Source organism: Rhinopithecus roxellana, chromosome 7, assembly GCF_007565055.1.
Source record: "Rhinopithecus roxellana isolate Shanxi Qingling chromosome 7, ASM756505v1, whole genome shotgun sequence".
NCBI lineage: Eukaryota > Metazoa > Chordata > Mammalia > Primates > Cercopithecidae > Rhinopithecus > Rhinopithecus roxellana.
In genome coordinates, this window is record NC_044555.1 from 111684042 (window position 1) to 111709522 (window position 25481).

The following is a 25481-nucleotide window of genomic DNA, read 5'->3' on the forward strand; positions in this document are numbered from 1 at the left end:
TTGTAATAGGTAATGGGAACATCAGAATAAGCCACATAAGTGAAATATATCGGACAACTACAAGAGTCAAGGACTGAAAAGACAAGCACAAAACTGACACATGGAGCTTTGTTCCCTTCAGGGTTCAATATGAAAAAAAAAAAAACATTCGGTCCTTGTACTTAATTTTCATGGATTCTTGAGTTATTATACACTATGGTTGTCAATTGCCTCAGGCTGAAACCTGTGTTACAGTGCTTTCTGCCTATGTTTCTAAAAGAATGCTACAAAGAAAGCCTACCTTTTACTTTTAGGTAAACCAAATCGATTTTTTTTTTTTTGGATCAATGAACCTTGACTTGAGACAGAAAGAAAAATTCCCCCCTCACCCCATCCTTGCCTTATAGTAACATTTACATGCAAATCAATACAAAAGCAAGGAATTTACGGTGATTTTACTAGCAGACATGATAGAGCAGCCCAGTGGACTTTGAACTCAGGAATGTGGTTTTCTGTCATGCATTTGGCCATTTTTACTTTAGACTGGATTTTTCAAAAGAAGGGCTCCTGCCCTCAATAGACCATTTCAAAGAAAAAAAAAAAAAACACCTTTTGTGTGTTTGAGTGTACGCGTGTCTATGTATACAATAAACAGCCATTAAAAATGATAATTTCTAAGCTAAATGAAATGAATAGTTTGAATCTATAAGAAATCCACAGAGTAGCAAAGGGCCTACTTGGAGTGGAAGATTATTAGGAAAATGCTAACTGAGCTACATGTGATAGAGGCACCAATTAAACTACCAGATTTTTGCTAATTTGCTGAGATGTTATCAGGAAAAACACTTGGTACTATCATCAAAAACATGTATACAAACTAATATTGCAAGCTTTCTGGGGCACCAGTCTTTTAAAAACAATGTCTCCATCGTTTTACCTTTCTTTATTTTCATATTGGATACCATTTTAAGCAACACACACTAGCTGAGCACCAACATCTGAAGCCCTCTCAGTCACTTCAGCAAAGAGGGATATATTCCTCATGCAAGGCAGCTTTTCTCTGAAATTTAGGCACTCAAGCAATTTCCTTTCCTTTTTTCTAGGATTCTACGATCAGTGCTTCACACAGTAATCTGCCTAATCTCCCCTCAGCTTCCCAATCTGGCTCCCAGAATGCACGAATTGGAGTATCTTTGGGGGTTATTTCAGCCTAGGGGCATACTCATAGATCTTCAGAGGATTCACACAAATTCAACCTACTCAAGAAGCAATGTACTTCTAAGGCAACTGTCACATGTTAGGAACCAAAATGTTCTATTTATGGGCTGTGAAAACTCCTCTTTGTAGGATTTCTCAACATAGAGAAAGCCAAGAAAGTACCAAGAAATTTGACTAGAAGTCTCCACATTTCCTTTAGTGGTGAGGACAACTACATAGAATGTTGCTGAAATTCTTTGGGAATTAAATCACTGTATGGAAAAAAATCATCATTGGAGAATGGATTTTCCTTTCATAAAGAGTCAAACCATTTGAAAATAAATCTGGTGAAAAATGCATATGATCAAGGCAAGTGATACCAATTAGCCACATAAACAATGTATGGCTGACTTCAGAATGGTGAGATGGGATCATTGCATATTCTAGGTCAGGTCCCCAAAATGGGCTGCATTTAATGTCTTGTGAGATAGCAGCATTCATTCATTCATTTAATACACATTTTCTAAGGATCCCTTATGTACTTGGTTGGTGCTAAATATTCATAGGTAAGTAGTATGTGGCCTCAGACAGCTTATCATATATTTGTAGGTGTCAGGCATGTACCCAAATGTCATAGATACAATGTGTGCTACCATAAGGAAAGAAAGGGAGGCTTACAGGAGGTGCTGTATGAAAACAGAAAAGGCCAGACTTAATTCTGACTGAGGGACTAGGGAGGGATTCACAGAGAGGGTATCATGTTAGTTAAGCTTTTCAATACAGAAAACGGAAGAATATTTGAAGCACAGGGCCACACTTCCTCTACTTTTTCTGTATTCTCTGTCTTAGTAATTGGAGTCCACCATCCTGGCAGTTGCTCACACTTAACACTTCAGAGGGCCTTTCATTTCATTCCCGTGCTCTCTAGTCCGTGATCCATGACCTTCACCTTCCATTCCCAATGCCACTGCTCTACTTTGCGCCTTATTACCTCTTCACTGGACTGCTGTCATAACCTCCTAACTGGTTTCTTCTCTTCAGCTGGCAGGTTTGCTTTCCTAAAGCAAAGTTCCCTTCCTTGGGAAATTTGGATTTCACCTTGCCTATAGTAAAAACAACAAACAACTTGATGTAACATTTAAAACTTCTCCACAATTCAGTCACTACCATGCCTTCCAGCGTCATCTTCCAGTGTCATTCACCACAGAACCATGTGTGCCTTTGTGCTTTACTGATGCCTTTGCTTAGAATGTCATTCCTTTGTTTCTCTACCTACTGGCTTTCCTCTAATCCTCCAAGGCCTAGCTCAAATATGACTGCTTCCAGAATCACATATAATCTCTCCCAATCAGAACTGATCACACCTGTTATCTGTGCTGCCATAAACTCTATCTACATCTCTAGCATGGCCCTGTGACTCATACAACTGTATGATTAGCTCCAGATGGCAGGGAACTTGTCTTACTTTTTTCCCCAATCTACCTTCCCTCCACAAAAATGACACGTTAGCACATGGCAGACCACTTGATTATTGTTTATATAATTTGAATTTCAGATGTTCAGATTTAAATATTGGAAATTCTAGGATTCAGAATTATCAACTAGTAAAAAGTCTGCAGGGAATTTCCTTAATACCATATCATGAAATCAGTTGTATGTAAAATGAGGTTGTCACTGCATGGACAGATTCTGCAAGTGTAATTTAGTATCTGTTAAGAATAACATAGCACCTACAACTTCAGGAGAAAAGACTTGGCAATTGTTACAACTATCGAAAAATGGCAAGGAAGGACTCAATGAACTGAATGCTCTGTCACATCCTGGCAATTTCTTAGTCATCACCACTAAATTTGGACTCAAAAACTCCGTAGAGAGGGAGAAAAATGAGGCCAAAAAAAGAATGTTGAAGCTACCAAAGGAGTGTTCTGTTCTCTGTGTATGACACTGTCATTTTATCCAGTGTTGAGTAGGCAGAAGAGGCTTGATTTTTATCAAATGTGAAAAAATGTGAACATCCCACCCAACACAGGCAGGTCCACCAAAAGGATACAGTTTCACCCCTGTGTCTCTGCAGTGATTCATATGAATAATAGAAACTGGATTTGTCCCAACCCACGAAATCCCTGTTCAGAGGAGACTAGGTAGATGTATGCCAAGGAACCAACCTACTTTGATTGATCTGGAGATGCTCACTAGTGCACTGGAAGAAGGTACCATAGCGGTCTTGACACATGGGAGGCACTAAATAAAGGCAGCAATCACTGTGTTCTGTATTTAATAGGCACTAGATGAATGTCTGCTATTGTAATTAATGCACGAATGAGTTAAAAAGATGTCATGCATTCCCTGCATAGTCACTGAGAAATTACTTGACATGACTACAAAATAAAAGATGCTTTAAGTCTTATAACCTTTTATGTGTTGATTTCTCTTAAAAGAAATATATGTTTTGCATATCTATGTTTTTTCAGAAAAATAACATTTACTTAATGAAATAATCAATCTGTCTCTAAAATTTTTCCTCTGTATAATCATGTCTATTCCCCTTGAAGTTCAATGTCTGTTTCTTAGTGAATACTGAACCTTTTATTTAAGAAATTCATGGTGGCTCACGCCTGTAATCTCAGCACTTTTGGAGGCTGAGGCGGGTGGATCATGAGGTCAGGAGATCGAGAGCATCCTGGCTAACATGGTGAAACCCTGTCTCTAGTAAAAATACAAAAAAAAAAAAAAAAAAAAAAAAAAAAAATTAGCCAGGCATGGTGGCATGTGCCTGTAGTCCCAGCTACTCGGGAGGCTGAGGCAGGAGAATCACTTGAACCTGGGAGGCGGAGGTTGCAGTGAACCGAGATTGCACCAATGCACTTCAGCCTGGGCGACAGAGCAAGACTCCATCTCAAAAAAAAAAAAAAAAATCATATCAGTTAGTATTATTATAGTATAATGATAATATTTTGGGTAAGGAATGAAGAATCTACATTCAGAGAATAGGTGGATCCAGGAGCAAAATCTAATATTCCTTTTTACCAACGTAGTCACATGATGATGGAGGAAATAATTCTTTGGAGGTTGAAATATCACTGACAAGAATAAAACATTTGAACCCTGAAATCACATCCATATAACATATTGGGGAATTGTTACAATCACAGATGTTAATGGTCAGCTGCCCTTCTCAGGGCATATTAAGACCTCCACACAGACTTTGAGAGGCAAGTGAAGAATGCATTCGTGCAACAGTTATGTTAAATATATGCAAATAACTGCAAGACCCAAGGGTGTACCAGAAAACATTTTTTCCCTAGAACAAAGGCTTGGGAGCAATATAAATTGTTATTCTCTGTTACAGTCAGAAGAAGCAACAGTGGCCTGGCTTGCCCCTGGCACCAAGGGCAAAGTATAGACAGAGAATAGTAGTATCTCTTTGGCCTCCCAGAGCTGGAGCCAGGTTAATAGAAGAGTGGGCTGTGATGATGGCTTCCCTGAATGGAGCCAAGTAAGGACCATGTCAGTCAGCAGATGGTGTGCAGCTATATCTTCAGTAGCCATACCAAAATGATGAGGGCTAAAATATCTGTATAACATTTATGTTATTTCAGAGTCTTAAACACATCTCCAATACCAAAAGATACACACCAAGACTAAGTGCCTTCTTGATTAAAATAAGTAATTTGGCAAACACAGGCCTTAATAACAGGTTTTTCATACTTTTTTTCACCCTGCTCTTGTATTTTCAGCTATAGTGCTGAGATAGAAAGCCCCTAAGGGAAAAATTCTAAACATACATGCATGTGACCACCCCCCGGGCTTACACAAACAACTTATCTAGAAAACCCCTAGCCGTTTGAGGTTGCAACATACACGCATGTGACCACCCCCCGGGCTTACACAAACAACTTATCTGGAAAACCCCCAGCCGTTTGAGGTTGCGAAAAAGGCGGGAACCAACCAGAAACTGCCGAATGTTCAACTTTAAATGTTAACCAATAATAAGCTTGTAACTACTGTTTCTCTGTGACTTGTTTGTACCTCGCTATAAAAGAAACCCTAAAACAGCAGCCGGGGCCTCTCTCTTTACCTGCCATTGTATAAAGCGGAGAGGTCCGGGTTCGAACTCGTAATAAAGCGACCCCGGCTATTTGGCTTTGACTCTGGACTCTGGTGGTCACTTACTGGGGTCTCGCGACTTCGGGCACAACAGTGCAACTGATAAGGTGGCACTGTTTATTTGAGTCCGCATCTCAGCAGGATGGGAGGCTTTGAGGATTGCCATGCAGACTGTAAATGTTTCCCTTTAGCATATTTCTCTCAAAAACATATTTTTTTTTTTTAACGTGGGCTGCACTGATTCCCTTGGATCTAGAGGGAGCAACAGAGTGTACTGAAGTTGTCCATACATAAAATGGTAACACTAAGTCCCCAGTCTGGCGAACAAAGCCTGTGATGGCAGTGTTGCCAAGTGCACACATCCTGGTATAGATTCATGTGTCTCAATATATTTTGTTTAATTCACATGTAACTTTTTTTTTTTTTTTGAGACGGAGTCTCGCTCTGTCACCCAGGCTGGAGTGCTGTGGCCGGATCTCAGCTCACTGCAAGCTCTGCCTCCCGGGTACACGCCATTCTCCTGCCTCAGCCTCCCGGGTAGCTGGGACTACAGGTGCCGCCACCTCGCCCGGCTAGTTTCTTTTTTTTTTTTTGTAGTTTTTAGTAGAGACGGGGTTTCACCGTGTTAGCCAGGATGGTCTCGATCTCCTGACCTCGTGATCCGCCCGTCTCGGCCTCCCAAAGTGCTGGGATTACAGGCTTGAGCCACCGCGCCCGGCCCACATGTAACCTTTTTTAAAGCAAGAACAATAGAACACAGAAAGAAAAACAGTTGATAGATACTATGAGTGGGCATTTAAAGAATGTTTCATAATGAACCTAGAAAACACAGTTTCCTCTTTTTAGTGGGTTTGATAAACCTACTTTAACTAATCTACCTTTTCCTTCTACATTCCCACCTCTCTCTCCTTCTCCTCTCTTCCAGTCGCATTTTCAGTAGCCTGACCTTCCAATTCATTGAACAATTACTGCCAGTAGCAAGGGTCACTCTTCTAATTCTGAGCCATGTTCTGATGATAATTAATTTTCCAGATTAAAAGTTAGGTTATTTCAGCAGGTTTGACTTGCGTGCACCAATTATTCCCCAGCCTAATGAAATTAATGTGCAGATTAAAATTAGATGTTCGACTCTGTTAAAAAACTTGAAACAATAGAACCTTAAAACATAAATCATGCCCATGGGGGTGACAATGTAACTACCTATATTGTCTATACAGGCTTCCCTTCCACCAGTGATTTCAAAATCCGGGACTAATTATTATATTTAGGGCTTTGATGTTCTCTTCCAGGGTATATTTGATGTGAATGAACTTCATTATTACTGAAATCAAAGCATGGGAAGGGAGAGATTGAGGAAGAGGGAATCAATACTCACCCAGTGCACTGTAGCTAAGCAAAATTATTAATTCACGATAAACAGAATATGGATTGCTCCCTCAAATATCCACTGGACTATTAGATACTTGAAGGTAGCTCCTAACATAAGGTCTGGCATACAGTAAATTATCAAAACATACCTAGTGAAATAAATAAATTAAAAATAGAACATATGAAGAACATATGGAAGCTCCCTTGTATAAATCCAAAAAAGGTTTAAACGTGGCACTACATTTTCCAATTAATAGAGGACTATTTTTTTTTTTTTTTTTTTTTTTGAGATGGAGTCTCGCTGTGTCACCCAGGCTGGAGTGCAGTGGCCAGACCTCAGCTAACTGCAAGCTCTGCCTCCCGGGTTTACGCCATTCTCCTACCTCAGCCTCCCTAGTAGCTGGGACTACAGGCGCCCGCCACCTAGCCCGGCTAGTTTTTTGTATTTTTAGTAGAGACGGGGTTTCACTGTGTTAGCCAGGATGGTCTCTATCTCCTGACCTCGTGATCTGCCTGTCTCGGCCTCCCAGAGGGCTATTTTATAGCAGAGACAGGCAAGTCAGAAACTTGCCTGTGAGGGTAAAAAAAGTAGGTGATCAAAGGAGGAAAGTGGCCTAGAGGTAAATTCAATTTCAAAACTAGAAAGGATGAGAGACAGGGGAAGGAAGAGAGGTATGGAGAAGAGGGGGAGAGAGTGAGGGAGGGAAGCAGGGAGGGAGGGAGGGAGAAAAGGAGGAAGAGAATAGAGAATAACAAAAGCAAAACAATACTTAAGCAAAAATAAAGAAATTCCTAATAATCCAGACATAGGCAAGAACCTTATACTCTTAATCTTTTTGTCTGCAAATAGTTAAGTGTTTCAATTAAATTCTACTAGACTGATTTTTGTAAAATGGTGAAAAAAATCTACCAGTTCTGCTGATCTTACTGGTTGTTGTATGAGGATGCAATGAGATGATCTAGGGTGAAAGAAGCTCTGAATATTGTAAGCTCCAAAAACATGAAATGTGGGATTGCTTCTGATAATATAGGCCCAGAAATCAGGGCCAAATAAATAAATCCACTTTTCAAGATTGTTCTTCACTATGGGATCGATTTACAAAAAAAGAGGCTGGGCTATATGTGTTTTATTAACATGGAAGAATATAAATTCTGTCAAAAATTAGGACTGCACATGAATTACACTTTGTGTTCAGTGCTCTCCTCCAAGCTTGGTTCTCAGAGAACTGTTTTGCCTCCTTTCATTTTTCATTTCTGTCCGCAATAGGCTGAAATGGCTGTAGTCATCCAAGCCATAGCACTAAAGAAATGCAGTGCTTAAAAAGGGTTTCAAGAAATACCATGCCACAAAATGACTTAAAAATACACATGTTAATTAGCAACCATTTGTAAAGAAATGCAAATTGGAATTAAGAGTATGCACATTGGGACTATTTTTCCTCATATGGTTACACTGAATTATTTACCAAGAATTTCTATCTTCCTAGATATTTCATAGATATTTTAATTTACCTTATGTGGACCCCACAAAATGTCAGCAGAGTGTCGCTTTTCCTCCTTAGTTCTTCACAAACAAAAATAAGAAAAATATTCAGGAACCTGTCAACTAATGGCCTGTTGAAAACAGAACTAGGAGTCAGATATGACCATATTTCAGCCCTGGAGTTCATTTAGTCCTCTATACTGAATTGTTCTGGATTTTCATATATTTCTGTAAAGCAATGTCATACAATGGCTTATCCAGGCTCTGAATTCTTCCAAAACAATGTTTTATAAAACACACTGAAATAAGCTAGAAGTTAAAGAATGAGAGCAAACAAATACAATACATTCCTTCCAGAGGCTAAGATGGGTTATTTTTGTTGTGATATAAAAATTACATGATCCAAACGCCTCACTCTCCTGCAAGCCTGGTCAGCAAATACATTCTGACATGGAAGTAGCTTGTTGAGACTCGTGACAAAGAAGAGAGAGAGGCCACATGTCTTCAAGACTGTGTGACTGGCCCAAGACTGTGTTAGTCTGACCCTAACCTTGCAGAAGAATACAGATTGCTTAGGCAATCCAATTAGGTGGCAGAGGGAGTAATTCATTTTACATAAAGTATGTTCCAGAGAGACTGTGTGAACTGCTGTATATTTTAAAACTTATTAGGGCATCTCACTGTTTAACAGAAATCTGTGGAATGTTTTTTTCAAGTGAAGAACACTTCTCTAAGGTGAGTAACCCCCTGAAAAACCTCCTATTAACCTGCTTATTATGTGTATTAATTCAGCATATTGGTTTTTTTAATGGCAGGTTGATCTATGTGTTTTGTTGTTGTTGTTGCTGTTGTTGATTTAAAGTCTGTGCTTTTTTATTTTTATTATACTTTAAGTTCTAGGGTACATGTGCACAATGTGCAGGTTTGTTACATATGTACACATGTGCCATGTTGGTGTGCTGCACCCATTAACTCGTCATTTACATTAGGTATATCTCCTAATGCTGTCCCTCCCCCCTCCACTAACTCCACAACAGGCCCAGGTGTGTGATGTTCCCCTTCCTGTGATCTATGTGTTTTGAAAGGTGAATCAAATATCAGATATCTTTTCTAAAAATAAACCTTCTAGATTTTTAGCCAGTCGCTGGAATTCATTTGTGCCCATTGGATACATAGTCTCTGCTACTATGAAGCTTTCTAATTTGTGGCAGTCCTCTTCTCTGTATTGACTTCAGAGTGGGATCTAAATCCAGCTGCAAGAATATGAGTTCTGAAGTACATGTTATCCGGAGAACAAGCTTAGTAGGTTGTGTCTTTTTAAATAGCTGTTGCAAGCACTTGACTAAAAATTCAAAGCTTAGGAGCTCTGAAAAATTTTCACAGAGATCCAACCAACTGTCATGCACAAGACAAAGGTCCTTTCCTCCTAAATGAATTGAAAAGCTCTAGCAAGGCCTATTAAAAATAAAATGACACCAAAGTGGGTGCATATTATATTCTTGTACCTCAGGATTCTTTTTTCTTTCTTTCTTTCTTTCTTTTTTTTTTTTTTGAGACGGAGTCTCATTCTGTTGCCCAGGCTGGAGTACAATGGCATGATCTTGGCTCGCTGCAACCTCCACCTCCCGGGTTCAAGGGATTCTCCTGCCTCAGCCTCCCAAGTAGCTGGGATTACAGGCAAGGGCCACCACGCCTGGCTAATTTTTGTATTTTTTTAGTAGAGATGGGGTTTTACCATGTTGGCCAGGCTGGTCCCAAACTCCTGATTTCAGGTGATCCGCCTGCCTTGGCCTCCCTAAGTGCTGGGATTACAGGCGTGAGCCACCGCACCTGGCCAGGAATTTTTGAGAATCATACTTTTGACACACATTGGATAGCAGCTCTGTTACATTTGGTAGGGTTTGTCTCTGAAGAAAAGTGTCACAGTAATTAGGAGTCTGCTTCTTCAAAAACTTTGAAAGGAGACTTTCTTGAACAAGTAGGAAAGTAACGCTAGACAATAGCAACTGCTCAAATGGAAGTCACCAATGTATTCTTTCTCCTGCAAAACATAAAAGCTGGTGTCAGGGCAAGGTGCAAAGGCCTCGTCTATAAACCAAGGATTTGAATGGATGAGAATGGTGCTGCAGAGGACTATTAAACTGCTGCATCACATTACATCTGCAAATGACTACTGAGGATAACAAGTGCTAAAGAGGGGAATCTTTTTTACGAAGAGCGAGCGCATTTCTACTCATCAGTCCCTTGAAAGGAGCTACATGAGAGGATGCTAGTGGCAGTCATTTGTCACGAATCTGAATGGAGGGAGCCAATTTATTCATTTGAGACCTAAACAGAAGAATTAATTCTAATCTAGGATTTAATGAAAGCCTACTGTGTCCCAGGCACTGTGACAGCCCCCTTTGAAATATATAACAATCTGCTTTACTCTTGAAGGCACCTCTCAGTAATTACATCCCTCTGGCCTGAGAGTTCCTCCCACCTCACAGGTTAGAAAATCACAGCATCGGTACCCTTAACAAGTCATTTTTTTAAATAAACTCAATTGCAAGTGCACTTTTTCACCCACAGAGTAGTTACTGGGTAGACAATAGCTGTAATGTCAACTCCCTTCTAAATGCGCAACTTCAACATTTGCTGAAGGCTCAGCCCTCCCTCCTATTTGTGTGCCCTGGCCCTTTTGAAGAGCTCAGTTCTAATTTGCCTCTTCCACTTCCCAGTTTTCTGACTGTAGGCAATTGGTGTGTTTTCTGATCCTGCATCTGCAAGATGGGGACAGTATAATGTGCCTCATAGGGAAGATCGCAGAAGGCATGGGGAAGCAGTGAGCCTAGGTGGAAATGTTCAACAACTACCAGATCCCTTCCCTTCCTTTAACTTTCCATTTGTGTGATATATAAGAAAATGTAGCATTCTCCCCACCCTGCAATTTGAAACTGGTATAAAAACTGGTGAATGTCAATAACAACAGAGAAGAAAAGCACCTTTCCATTTCTGTGAGGGGCGAACGCTACACATTAATTGTATGTGCGAGAAAGGCTTACAGTACTGATTTCAAGGATGACAATACATGAGCCTTTGATTTAGGGCTTACAATATTCTAAGAATCTAATACTAGAATTACTATAATGTGTATCAGTGAGACCACATGATAATAAAGGGATTTGTGAAATAATCCAATATTAATAGGCCAGATGACATTTACACATCTCACTTTAATTACTATGCTACAAAACTACAGTATTATTATCTCATTTCCTTTGTTCCAAACCACTGTTTTACTAGTTCTACTTTCATAATGTAGGTTACTAATAACAATAATGAAAAATATAACAGTACTTTATGTTTAAGCAGTGCCTACGTTTAAAGTTTTCTACAACTGCTTGAATAGTTATGGCATTCAAGTGATAGGTAAGGGACAGTTTAACAAAAGTAATGATAACAAAAGTAATAATTATAATGGGTTTTGGTAGACTTTTAAAAAATTCTCTAAAGAGCTTGTTTTAGAGTCAAAGAAATGAAACCAGAGATGCTAATACACTGGAACCTGGCATGAACGCTTTCTGCTGGAGAACTAATCCAGTGCAGGGACGCAGCTCCTTCTAGAGGAAGCTGGGATCTGTTTAAGGTAGGTGGTACTGGCATGTGATTGATATTCCTGGGGCTTCAAGACACTGAAGATCCAGGAGCTCTAACTGATCCTGAGTTCCAGAGGGTAGGAAGAGGTTTGACACAGAACAGAAGCCAGGTCAGGCAGCCTATCCCCTAGGCCACTTCTTTTTCCATTACAGTGGACAGCAGCATTCCATTTATTTTATATAAATCTGTCCACTTAACATTCTCCTAGATCGTGGCATGAAAAGGTCACTCTTCTATTGCAAAACTGTTCACAACTGAGTTTGGGCACATGTTGGGTTTTTTATTTCCAGTGAACTCTGCTCTAGAAGTATTCAGGAAATGACCCCAGAGCCCCTTTACTGAAATTAGGCTTCTGCCTTTTCAGGTACAGATGCGGGTAACACATATAAGGAGATATATTAATTATTGAGTCAGATTCGTGTGTTTATGTGTGCACTCACATGCTTACATACGTGAGAGAGAGAGAGTGAAACAGAGAAATATAAAGCAGAGAAAGACAACAGAGAATGAAAACACGGAAAGTTAAAAAAAAATGAGCCATTTGCTTTCCCCAATTCTATAAACCTGTGGACTTGGAGAAATATCCACCACCCTCACCCGTGAATGTTTAATGGGGAAGACTGGAGAGGAAGTTGTCTCTCCTTTGCTGGAGAAGACATCTCTTTACTGTCCAAACTCCCAGCTGTGCTCAGAGCTCAGGGTGAAATCTGATAGGTTGCCCAAGGTAAGTAAAGTTCTTCTTTAAAGTTAGTGTCTATAGAGGAGCCAAATAGAGGAGTAAACGTATTTCTTCCTGGAGATTTTGCTATGCTCAATGCACATCCATCTCTGGCGGGGGGGTGGGGGTGGGGGAGGAAACCCAGGACTCTTGAGAAGTTCAAGATTGGTGCAAAGAAATCCTGTGAAAGCTCATTAAAACAAGACACTTTGAAATATGAATGTCACCATCATAAAGTGAATCACATTTTCACAAGGGACATATAATGCTTAGATGTGTAGCTATGTTGCAGTGAACAAGACAACGATTTCCTATTTATGACTAAACTGCCATCACCTGTGATGCTGTTTATGCTTGTTATCACTTTATATTATGGCCTCTGTAGAAACCACTGCAGTGAAGCCTGAATTCTAAAAATGCAATGATTTACAGGAGTGTTTAGGCCACGTATCTAGCTACAATTCATAACTGAGCCCTTAGTGGCTTGAATTAAATTTGGCTTGCCTTGTATTTCCTGAAATATTGCAACATTTTATATTAATATTTTAAAAGGATTTTGATAACATTAAATTTTGAAATTGGCAAATTACAGTTCTTTATCAAAATATGCAATTTAAATTTTCAAATATTTGTTACCTAAGTATCACTGTAGCTGAAAACACAACACAGTAATATCATATAAACTATGAGAATATGTAAAAATGATTAATACTCCATAAGCTTTGTACAACCATTACCTATCTGAAAAAATGTTCAGTTCTACTTTCAACAATGTAGACTGTTAAAGTATTTGCATGAGAATGCAAAATACATAAATTATTCCTGCAGGGAGCACTTAAAACTTGAGGTAATTATATAGCATAGAAGTTGTTTCAGACAACTCAAACAAAATAACAAGTAATTCTACAGTCACCCTTTAAAATGATTACTATTCTGTGTTACCAGTGATCCTGATCATTTAAAAATCCCTCCTTACAATTACATTCACATGATCAATTCTTACTTTGTTCTTTTACCATCAACCTCTTACAGCTGGCTCTGAAAATTTGCATGCTATAAAAGCTGAACTAGTCAGCTAGTAGAGATGAATCCTACAGTTATATTCATGCTGTGAACAGAACCGTAACACTCCCTTAATATATCTTATCATTGCACTTTTATACTAAGCGTGCATCCAAATCAAGTCCTATTTTTTACATTCCTCCTGCTCAAAATCTTTTAATGGCTCTCTGCTGCCTACAGGATAAAATCTAAACTCCCTGGCCGGGCGTTCAAGGCCCTCCACAATCTGGCACCTGCTCTCCTACAACTCTAGCATAAGATTCCTCAACTCAAGCCAGATTGGAGAAATAAGTCCAGGATGAAAAGTAGGAGAGATTTTTTTCTTATGAATGGAAAAATATCTCCTACAAACCAATTACTGTGCTTCAAGGGTAAGATACTCTCTGCGGGTAGAGAGAGAATCATTAGGTCACAGGGAGTATGTAACTAATTGCTACTAAATCTCTTTCTTATGCTCTGCAGTATTATTTTTTTAAAATCCTGAAAAACGACTTGCAGTTCTCGAACATCCCAGTTGTCTCATGTCATGGTTCCTCACACTGTGATTTAGCAGGCAGTGCACTTGTGCAAGGCTGCCATCATGCACGCAATTCTTTAGGGCCACTTGATAATAATAGGCACCTCTTCTTTTCACAGTGCACAGAGAAAAAGAGTCAAACGTCAGCATGTCAGAAACCTCCAGGCTCAGCTTTGGCAGGAATGCAAATACACTTTACCATTGATTATTTCTGAAGACTTTTCACAGCATCAAGGAAGAGGAAAATGAAGTCGTATCTGAACAGAAGGAAGCTAAATTATTTATCTCATACTAATTTTTACCAGATGGCTGGTGAAGAAAAATCTATATTGGCAAATATGTTGTATATATTACCTTAAAGATAATCAAGGGGCCTAAAACTTTAAATGTCCACAATATATTTGCATTTAGTCTTAGTGCTCACATTGATTTCATGCACAGGTTCTTCTGAGTGCACGTGATTGGTATACAATAAATTGTTATCACTAAGTCATTATAAGTTGCACCATCTATTCATGAATCACATCAGCAATTAGATTGCTTCTAATTGTTAAACTCTCGGATAAAATATATTTGGTATGTCATTACATGATGATGGCTACTATATCCCTCAATATCAGGAGGATACAAACAACACTCCTTCCCCAAGAGAAAGGGAATATTGCCCTTCAGTGAGAACACAGTTCTCAGAATTAAACTCCCTCACTAAGCTTCAGGCAGAACTTGTTAAATGCTAACTTCCAACTAAAATAAACACAGTCAGTTGATGGAAAGGTGATGACTGTAAGGGAGACAGGGTGTACCAGATATACATTCTTTTCCTTTCCTGCCCAAGTTATGTCTCCGGGGGGAGGGTTGCATGTATTCCACATCGGATTCTACCCTCCCCGGCCCTGTCATGGATCCATTTGCTCTGCTTTGAAGCTCACTACTGGGGAAAGGAGACATAGACTTGTTCTTTGATTGACTCTCAAATGCCAGTTGTTCAGGAAAGACGACATTCAATTATGTGTGCTGGTTTATATCAAATAAAACGTTTTCAGATGAGCCTAGCTATTCTATTCTGTTCTCTAGGTAAAGCAGGTATAAGTTCTGGCTCCAGAAAGAAAGTGGTTTGTGTAAAGAATCATAATGCATGGTTTACCCAGATGGCGAGAACTCCTCTGAACAACATCTTGATATAATGTTTGTTGTTTGGCAGAATGTATGGTATCACCTCTGGCTGACTTATGAAGACCAATTTTTCTATATGGCATTTAATGAAGAGTTTACTCATTCAATTCAACAAAGAATTCTTAAGTGCCTATCACGTGCACTAGTTTTCCTAAACTAGATTCAGACAACCATGGTGCTTAGCACTTTTGGAATAGCATGTGCCTTCTCTAGACAGTTGTCCAACGAGCAGTTCCCAGGTCTCAGCCTGAACTCATGAAGTATCCTAAAGTGTATTCTTACAGCAAGAAGACAACAGATCAAAACTGAGTTCTATAGTCTACACTGGCCAAGCAAGATATAACTCTACTTTGCATGAAATCTCTTCCTACTAGAATAACCTGCTCGAGCATTTATTCAATTCCAAAAGGATTCATTTGGTAAATTCATGTTATAGTTAAGTAACCTATTACCATCAGAAGCGGCAGCAGCTAATTACTTACCAATTTCTTGAAAAAAAAATGTGATTATCCTAGATCAAGGTACAGATTAAAATTGAAATAGCTTATGTTGAAACCTAAAACCAGATCTTTCAGAATCACACTTCAGAATGACCCAAGTTGCCACCGTGACAGTACCTACAAGAACATACAAGTTGTACATGCTATGACTAGCCAAATATGAGTCAATTAATCATAGTGAACTATAAACAGTACTGTACATTCTAGGCCAATATAAGACATTAAGATTCAATTTTTTCTTTCTCTTTTTAGTTGACACATCATAATTGTACATATTAATGGGATACAGGGTGATGTTTCGATACATGTATACAAGGTATAATGATCAAATCAGGATAATTAGCATAGCCATCACCTCAAACATTCATCATTTCTTTGTGTTGTGACCATTCAAAAATCTTCTCTTCTAGCTTTTTGAAACTATATAATAAATTATAGTTAACCATATTCACCCTTTACTGCTGCACAACACCAGAATTCATTCCTCTTATCTAGCTATAATTTTGTACAATAGGGCTCCATTTTTAAATCACCTTTCTGCACAGGAAGATTGCTTCAATCATCAGAAACAACATGCCACGAAATACACGTTGGTGTCACTGAAGTTATAGTTGTTTATGCAATTCAGATCTACTGAAAGAATGTTTACAGAAGCTGGATATTTGCTGAACACCGTAGGGAAGAGGAAGGAACAGGGGAACCATAAGCCAAGTGACCAGAATAAAAGAGAGTATGAAGACTCTGAGTAAACATTGACAGAATTTCAAATCTCACAGCTTTGGGGTAAGCTCCACAGACTAAGTTGCCAGGGACTTCACTAATTTTCTAGCGTTAGAAGGAAATAGGAGTAGATAAATTTAGCAGGTATGAAGCCATTAGAACAGGAATGTTTAACTCTGTGCAAGCACATCAAATTATGTGTACAACTCCCATGACAAAGCAAAGAGATGGGGTGTGTAAACAGCAGTGACAGGAAGACAGACACACACATAAGCAGTGAAAATAATTTCAGACTACACATTTGTTTTCTTAGCAATATAAACTCTCCATTGTTTTAAGTATTCTCAATATTTAGGCACCGTTGCGCACTGTATTCTGTATAGATAATAATAGATTCGATTTTTCCTGAGCCTGAGTCACAGCCTGGTAGTAAATTAGGTGCTTAGGAAGGTACTTTACTTCTGAGGCCACTGAGCCATCATTTAGGGCGTAATATGTTTGCCATGGTTTATGAAGATGCTCCTGACTCACTTCAGTGGGAGTTGTTTTTGCTGCACTGCTGGTAGCTGAGTTAAATGAGTGTACTCATTATTTTCTTTGTGCAGTGTAGATGGGATGGGCTAATAATACTTTCTTGCCAATTCCATTCTGACCTACAGAGCAAATACCCACAACGTTTTGTTAAAATCTGAGGTTCATTCTTTGTGTGTGGAACAAAGCAAAGTCAATGAGGCTACATGGGGTGGAGGGAAAATTGTGGACTCCTTGATAGCATTCCCTAATTGACTGTGTTAGTTGGCCACTGGTACCATGTAAACTATACATGTTGTATAACAGTAATTTACAATATAAAGCAGATCATGTCATTCTTCTACTCTACACCTTCCAATAGCTTTTCATTTCACTCAGAGTCAAAGACAAAGCCCCTGACTTGGCCTAGGAGATCATCTGTGACCTGACCACTACCTACATCTTTGCTCTTGTGTATCATTTGTCCTCTTTTTCATTTTATATGTCACACTGGCTTCCAGGCTTGTCCCTTTAATATGCTAAGCATAGCCACACCTCTGATTCTTTGAACTGGCTTACACCTCTACCTTGAATAATTTTTCCCCAGATATCCGCCTGAACCTTCCCCTCTCATCTTTCAAGTACCACCTCAACAGAGAGGCTTTCCCTGACCATCCTATATGAAAGAGAAACCCTTCTCTCTCCACACTCTCTATCCCTCTAACCCTTCTTGTTTATTCTCCAAAGAAAACTATATCTTTATTTGTTTAATGTCTGTCTACCCTCTCTATAATATGAGTTCCCTGTGGACAGGGATTATGTTTTGCTTATTGCTGTACTCCAGCATTTGGAACAGTACATGGTACTCTGTATTCCTGCCATAAAAATGTACTAAATTGAGGGATAGATGAATCCTGGTGGCCTGATACATTGAAGGAACAAATTATTCCAAATTATTAAGGTCTTTGCATAACTATTAAACAATTAGACCTGTCAAAAAATATTTAGGACCCTACTGAGGTACAGTTCTCAGGACTTTAATTTTCACTGCTGTTATGAACTGCATTGTAATTATAAATCAGCATCTCTACCCAAAGAAACAAAATAAACCTTTATGAATACTTTTGAGCTAAACATGAAAGGCTATTCACGAAGAAGGTAGGGCAAGATGAAAGGAAACAGCTAAAGAGAATACCTTTGAAAAGTGTGCCAACAGGTAATTAATCATTAAAAGCAGCAAATCCTGATGGCTAGTAAATTTCAAGGACTTATCCTAGTAATATATGAAAGTGAAATCTTCTCAATGTATCAGAAATGCCAATTCCTTGTACTGAACAAAACAACAAATGAAGAATACATCTTTCCAAAGAAAATTCTGTAATTTTGATGATTTAATTAAAATACATTGCAGATTACAGATTAAACATTAAAACATCGAAAGCAGGTTAGCCAGGGACCTAGTATTTATCTCTGATGTTTCATGGGGGCTTAAAACCTGATGTCACTCGTGCTTAAAATGCTCTTTGTAGAATATGAGCATCTCAGGCTGAGCACATATAGTATAGAAGGGTTCATGGTTCATTCTTTTTGCCATGGACCACAGTTTTTCTTCAATTTACCAAAACAAAGATAAGAATTTTTTTAGAAAGAGAAATATTAACCAAATACATGCCACAACTTGCTAATTAAGTACAATGGGATACAAAAATCAGTCACTTCGGTGCCGCGCTTCCAATGTTATTTAGAGAAGGAAATGATTTGAAAGGAAGCATAGTAAGGAGAAAGAAAAAAGAATGATAAAGTTAATTAATTATTAGCAATTAATTATTAAATTAAATTAAAATTAAATAAAAAGTTAAGAATAAATTTTTAATTACAAATTAATCACAAATTGGATTAAAAGAGTGATTAAATTGTGAATTACACTTCACACAAGTAAGTATTTTACCAACAGCAGTAAACACAAAATGTATCTTTATTTTACTCACTGGCAAGTAGGTACATCAGGACTCCATCATAGTGTACCTTGTTAATAAGTGAACTCAGAAGTAACGTATCTAATCAAATACTTGGGATGGTTTAGCCAGGAGCAGAGGTTCAGGGCCCTGACCTAAGAGCAGTGAAGAGGTTTAGCTGAATTCCCTGCAAGATAGTCTCTTTTGTATATAAACTAACAGACTAGATACTGGACTCAAAATAAAAGTAAGGCAACAAGCACAATAGGCCCTTTAGTTGCTCCTTTCATGGAAACTGGTTTTTAAGACATGCTCACTGCAATCAACTGTCTTGGCTTGCTGATTTTGGCACACTGGGAAAAGGAAAAATGTATAAGGGGCGATTACATGCATTAAAAAAAATCTGAACTAAAGGTTAATGGCAAATAGCGTTCCAGATTGGTGTGCTGTACACACGTTTGTTCTTCACTTTATATTCTATATTAAGGACGCTTTGCATTTGCATACTGGTTGAGTTTTTAAGTCCGTAAGTTGCAGAACAATAATTAGAACCCAGCCAGGTCTGTCTAACTTAGTAACTTTGGGCAAGTAATGTTACCTCCATGCCTCAGTTTCCTCATCTTTAAAATGGGGGAAAATATAGTACATTCTCCATAAAGTTGTTAGGAGGATAAAATAAGTTAAGATTTGTAAAGGGCCACCCAGCCTATAAGGAATTTCCTAAAGCAGAAGTTTATAAATTGAGGAATGAATGGCAGTATTTTAGGATGTTTGTATTCATATAAAACAATTACTTTATGCCTGAATAAAATAGCATAGTAATGGCTGCCCCTATGTATAAACCAAAACAGGACTAACAACCAATTAGTGTCTACAGTCAGCATCAAATCTGCTTCAAGGTGAGTGATTTAGGCTTTTGGTTTTCAAAATGGGGTGATGGGCTAGGCACGGTGGCTCATGCCTGTAATCCCAGCACTTTGGGAGGCTGAGGTGGGTGGATTGCTTGAGGTCAGGAGCTCAAGACCAGCCTGGCTAACATAGTAAAACCCCGTCTCTAATAAAAATACAAAAATCAGCTGGGCGTGGTGGCACTCACCTGTAATCCCAGCTACTTGGGAGACTGAGGCAGGAGAATCACTTGAACCCGGCAGGTGGAGGTTGCAATGAGCTGGGATTGCACCACTGCACTCCAGCCTGGGTGACAGAGTGAAACTCTGGCTCAAAAATAGATACATACATACATACATAGCGAGTGATGGCAGGTAATGAAATTCTGTGACCTCATTTTTTTTGGTAAGCTTGTTTTTTTTTTTTTCTGTACTTCATCAGTCATCCTTAGAGCATAGGTTAGAATCCTCCAACTTGAAGAATTTAAGTGATATTTCTAAATATCTGGCTAAGAAATCCCCAGGAGATTTCTCTGGAAGCACTTTTCCACTCCTTTGGTCTTCCACAGCTTTTGAGGAGTAAGGCTGCTCCTCCTATTGCCAGGAAATGAATTGCAAGAGCTTAAATTTTGATAGTGACCACCTAAAAGTGCATTTCATTCTAGTGTACCTTCTTCTTGTCTACATAGTAGTTCCTAGGTTTTTCTTGTGTGTGTGTGTGTGTTTTTGTTAATACCCTCATCTAAAATATTGTCAAAATGTCGCTCTGCAACAGTCATCTGTGCCTGGTAGTCTTCATTTGGGAGTGGCCATATCATAGAAAGAAGGAAATCCAGAGTATCCACTGGCTTTTAATTCAATGTCTGTTCAATATCTGTTTCTCCCATTTAACGACAAGCTCAGATAAGGCAGAGGAAGTTTTTGGCAAGCATCAGACAATCAGTGGATTATTGTTGAATGAATAAATGTTTGGATGGATGAAGGGATAGAAATATATAATGTAGGAAGCTATTTTGACGATGGTAGAAGGAGTAAAGATACAAGGGTCAAAAATAGATTTATTCAGAATTTTGCTAATTGGTTAAAGAAAAACAAGAGAAGTTTAGATTGTCTATAAAATTTGGTGAGACTATTGATAACAGGTAGACAAAGTAAAAAGTGAGAGAAGGTTAAGATGTGCTAAGGAGGGGCTACCAGGGTTGATGAATGTGGGTGACAGTTACTTGAGAGGTGAAATGCCTTTTCGAAGGTGCTACTCTAAGCAGATTTTAGCCAATCAGTAATGATACTGCATAATGATGGTAAAATAATAATTTATTATGCAATCAAATGATTTTAATTAATATCAAAGTGTTATTATTATGTTACATCCATCCTGAGATTAGCATTTGGAGCATAATTGCTAATATTAATGCTTTGCATCTATTCATAGCAAATATGTTGATTATGCTAACCCTATGGTTTCAGAGGGTAACTGGAGAATGCATACCTTGTTTGGGGGCTACTCTTAACTCTGTAGGAATAATTCAGAACCTGTGATACTAGGATACCTTTCATTCATTCATTCATTCATTCATTCATTCAACAAACACTGAATACCTACTACATGCATGAAAAGTGTAGACACTATGCTAAAGCCCTAAGGATACTACAGTGAACAAGTCACAGCTATTTCCTGCTTTTTCAGAATTTACAGTCTGGTTAGAGAAACAGGAAGGATAAATGTTGCAAGCACTGTTTGGTAAGATGAGTACCAAAGTAGGAGTAATCATAGTGCGCTATTAGGAACTCTGAGAACACGTGGCGCTCTAGTTAGAGAAGGAGCTGCTGTTTAGTAAGAGCATCCTAGACTGAGGTATAACAGCCATTTTAGCCTGAGGGCCACTAGAGAGGCTCAGTCATAACAATGGATATTTTATAATAGAAATAGCTGACATTTATTCAACACGTATAGTATGTCAGTAATGTGTACAGAACTTTACATACATTATCATAGGGAATACGACGGCACAGCGTATGTAAATCCCATAGGTGTGGGGGGGAATAGCAGAGTTGCCTTGGGAAATTTTCTAAGGCTTTCTCTAGGCTGCAGTGGCTCCTCAAAGCTGATAGCAATAGCAAATAAGAACAATCCCGTCACAGTATCTCTTGGTTGGCAAGGAGTTCAACTGAGCTTATTGGAGGAGGAGACCATAGCATCTTGTGGGGTTCATGATAGCCAGTGAATGACAAGACTTGGTATAATATTTCACATTGCCAATCACTAGGAGCATATGGGTTTAACACTAACAAATCTTCTGGCAGATGCCAGTAGGTTATTAGCTTAATGCTGGTGGGTTAAAGTGTCAGAAAAGTAGGGGGCACAACCTCCTTTTCAATCTTCTAGGTAGGTACTATTAAAGTGTGAAACAAATGGCAGGCAGACTCCTCAAAAAATAGACACAATGTCCAAAAAACACAGAAGGCTGAAAGATACTAATTTGAGAACATGGTGAGGCATCTTAACCAGGGAAATGCTACACATACATAGAAAGGAACAAAGTACCAGCTATGGACATCATGAAGGCCTAACTTTTCAATCAGACTGACGGCACTGAATGAAATAATCTGTTATATTTAATAACCCTTGCTAAAGCTTTTCAGAAATCATGATGGCATTTCATAGATCACCCCTGTGCACTCTGAGCTCAATTCTCAATTATTGGTAAAACGACTCCTACATATTATTCTCCTTGACCTTGTTCTTTAGGAATTATTGGAAATCAATTTTAGAAAAAAAAAAAGCAAATTAATTGGCATATATTTATTGATTGCCTATGGGCAGGGTAATGTACTAGGTTCTTGGAAATGAATGAAAATATTTAGTTGAATCTTTAATTTTGATCCTCTGGGATCCCATTTGTCATGAATAAACACAACCCAGTAACTTAAGAAGTAGGTGTTTATGTGACTTCATCTATTATTAAAATAACATTAATCACCATGTTATTGAATTATCTTATTAGAACTGCAAACACAGAATTTCCTTTAGCAATTACTGACTTCCTACAGACACAAGCATTTAAATATGGCCATTTGCCTTTAGCCATAAAGAGCCAATATTAGGAGCTTTTGCCTCAAGCCACATGGGTATGCATAAACTATTTGAAACCATTTTGAAATTTTGACACAATATTATACAATCATATTGCATGCGATGATGGGACTACATTGACTACTTTTATCATCTCAATTTTCCACTTAATGGCTTTGGCTATATACTTAAGGAAACCAAACCAATGATTTGGAGTGTCCTTCTTGGAAATTCTCATGACACACATTTAATTTTTTAAGTTTGAATTTAAATTTTTTTGTGGGTGCACAGGAGGTGTATATATTTATGGGGCACATGAGATATTTTGATACAGGTATACAGTGTGTAATAATCACATCAGGGTAAATGGGGTATTCAACACCTCAAGCACTTACCCTTTCTTTGTGTTACAATCCAGTTATACTCTTCTAGCTATTTTAAAATGTACAATAAATTATTGGTGACAGTAGTCACCCTGTGACTATGAAACACTAGATCTTATCATCCTATCTAACTATATTTTTGTACCCATTAACCATCCCCACTCCCTGCCTCACCCTTTCCAGCCTCTAGTAACCATCATTCTACCCTCTATTTTCTATGGCAAATATTTTATTTGAATGTTGCTCTATGTAGGATGTACTTCATTTTTAGAATAAAGTGATCTGAAATATATTACAGTTGGTGGAATTATACAGATAATACACACTCACTATAGTATACATCTAAGAAAAATATAACGAGGAAGTTTCATTTCTGTCCCCAAACACTACGTTATACAATCCAAAGGTCCAATAGAAACACATTTGAGGAAGTCTGCTCCTTTAGGTAATATACACTGTGTTGCCTTTTCAGAAATCTACCACCACTACTCCTCATTGAGTAGAGGAGTTAGGGCTAGTTAATAGATCACAAGTGACCCAAACTACATAAGTTACTTGGCTAGTATGTGTCCATGGAATTTTCCTTCCTTCTCCCAAACCCTATCATAGTTCTCTTACTCAGCCTTTTCTTTTGTTGTACCCTAAATAAATAAGAACTTGGAAAAGGGTATAAGAAGCAGCATATCCCTCAAAGATCTTCTTCTCAGATACCTGGTGCTCCTCTACAATTGACATTTGTGGATACAGAGTAATGGTTGCTTTCTGCCTCTTACATAAATCAAAACTGTGTTTCCATTTCTTTGCAGAGACTTATGGCTAAGGAACGCTTCAGTTTCTTAAGTTCTGATGCTAAGTCCACTTGGTGCTTTGGAGTTCCAGTGGGGATGAATGAAAGCATTTCACTGTGAACTCTGGTGATGTTACTAGTGCTGCATTACTTAATCATATTAGATAACTTTCATATTAGGAAGTCCAGGAGGCACCATGATTGTTCGGAGATTTTCTCTGTTTCTCACGTAGTCTTCTGTTTTCACCAATAGTATTAGATAGAAATTTAATTTCTCTGCCTCAGATGACTTTGGTAAAAGAAAATGAGAGAAGGAGAGTTGGTACATTAGGTTAGAAATAAGGGTATAGGAATAGTTGAAGATCAGTATTTCCTTGTTCATTTTTACAGGTAGTTTGCCATTTTCATGTGTTTCATTCTATAGGAATGGCTTTGTTTTATTGCGTTTGATAACTGGGCTATAATGAGAAATAGAACAAAGCTGTGAAAGGGTTCATGACAATATCTCACTAAGTACTATTTCTTTGAATGTAATGCAGATTTCATCAGGGGGTTCTAACCTTCTTTATCACCTTAATCTTTAAGAACAATAAAACACAATTCTCAACAAAAATTCTAATCTGCATATTAATCAAGATTTTCTTCTCCTTGGAGGAGTTAGAATAAAAATACAAATAAACAATGCATCAATATAAGAAATGAGAACACTTGCATTTACATAAAGCTTCATCCAAGTCTATGTGAGAAATATAACAAAATCCACACTAGTAAAGTTGAAATTCATGAAGTCCTAATGATGTTTCCCTGAATTCTATAGGACTGGCATTGAGTGATTCACTTCCTGAGCATTGACAAAATCGGATCCATTGTTCCTTTAATTTCATTATTTTTTCTTACACAATAGTTCCTTTTCAGACAAGAGTACAGTAATAGGTAATGACAAGTACAATAAAAATGATAATGTTCTTAGTTAACAATGAATGATTAAACTGTCTTGGTAGAAGTCAATACGGTTCCATATTCTTGTGAGTTAAAAGATGACTTTGGAATATGCTTCAACCATCACTTTAATATACGTTGTTCAGCATGAGAAAGTTAGCTTACTAAAGAGTGCTTTCTAAAAAGCATCTGAAATAAACGCAGCAATCAGCAAGACATACTGAATCCATGTCCAGAAAATTTCTGTTTTTAAATGGAATGAAGCATGTACCCCATGGCAGAGACAAAAAATGGAATTCAGGTAAAATGGCACATCTGACTCTAAAAAGAGCATTTTGATTCTGTTCAAAAGTTACATCTAAACACTAAAAGCAGCAAGGGCCTCTTCAATTTTCCATTTGCTAAGTGTTTCTAATCTATTCTGCAATAAAAACATGGTGTGCTAATAGATAATCATTAAGAAGGAGAGAATGGTTTTCAGCTA

The 25481-nt window shown here is 38.2% G+C and overlaps 1 protein-coding gene across 4 annotated transcripts in view; it reads right to left on the reverse strand.

The window, feature by feature from the left end:
- FGF13 (fibroblast growth factor 13) overlaps nucleotides 1-25481 on the reverse strand; it is a 588095-nt gene that overhangs the window by 4411 nt on the left and 558203 nt on the right. The window lies entirely within an intron of this gene.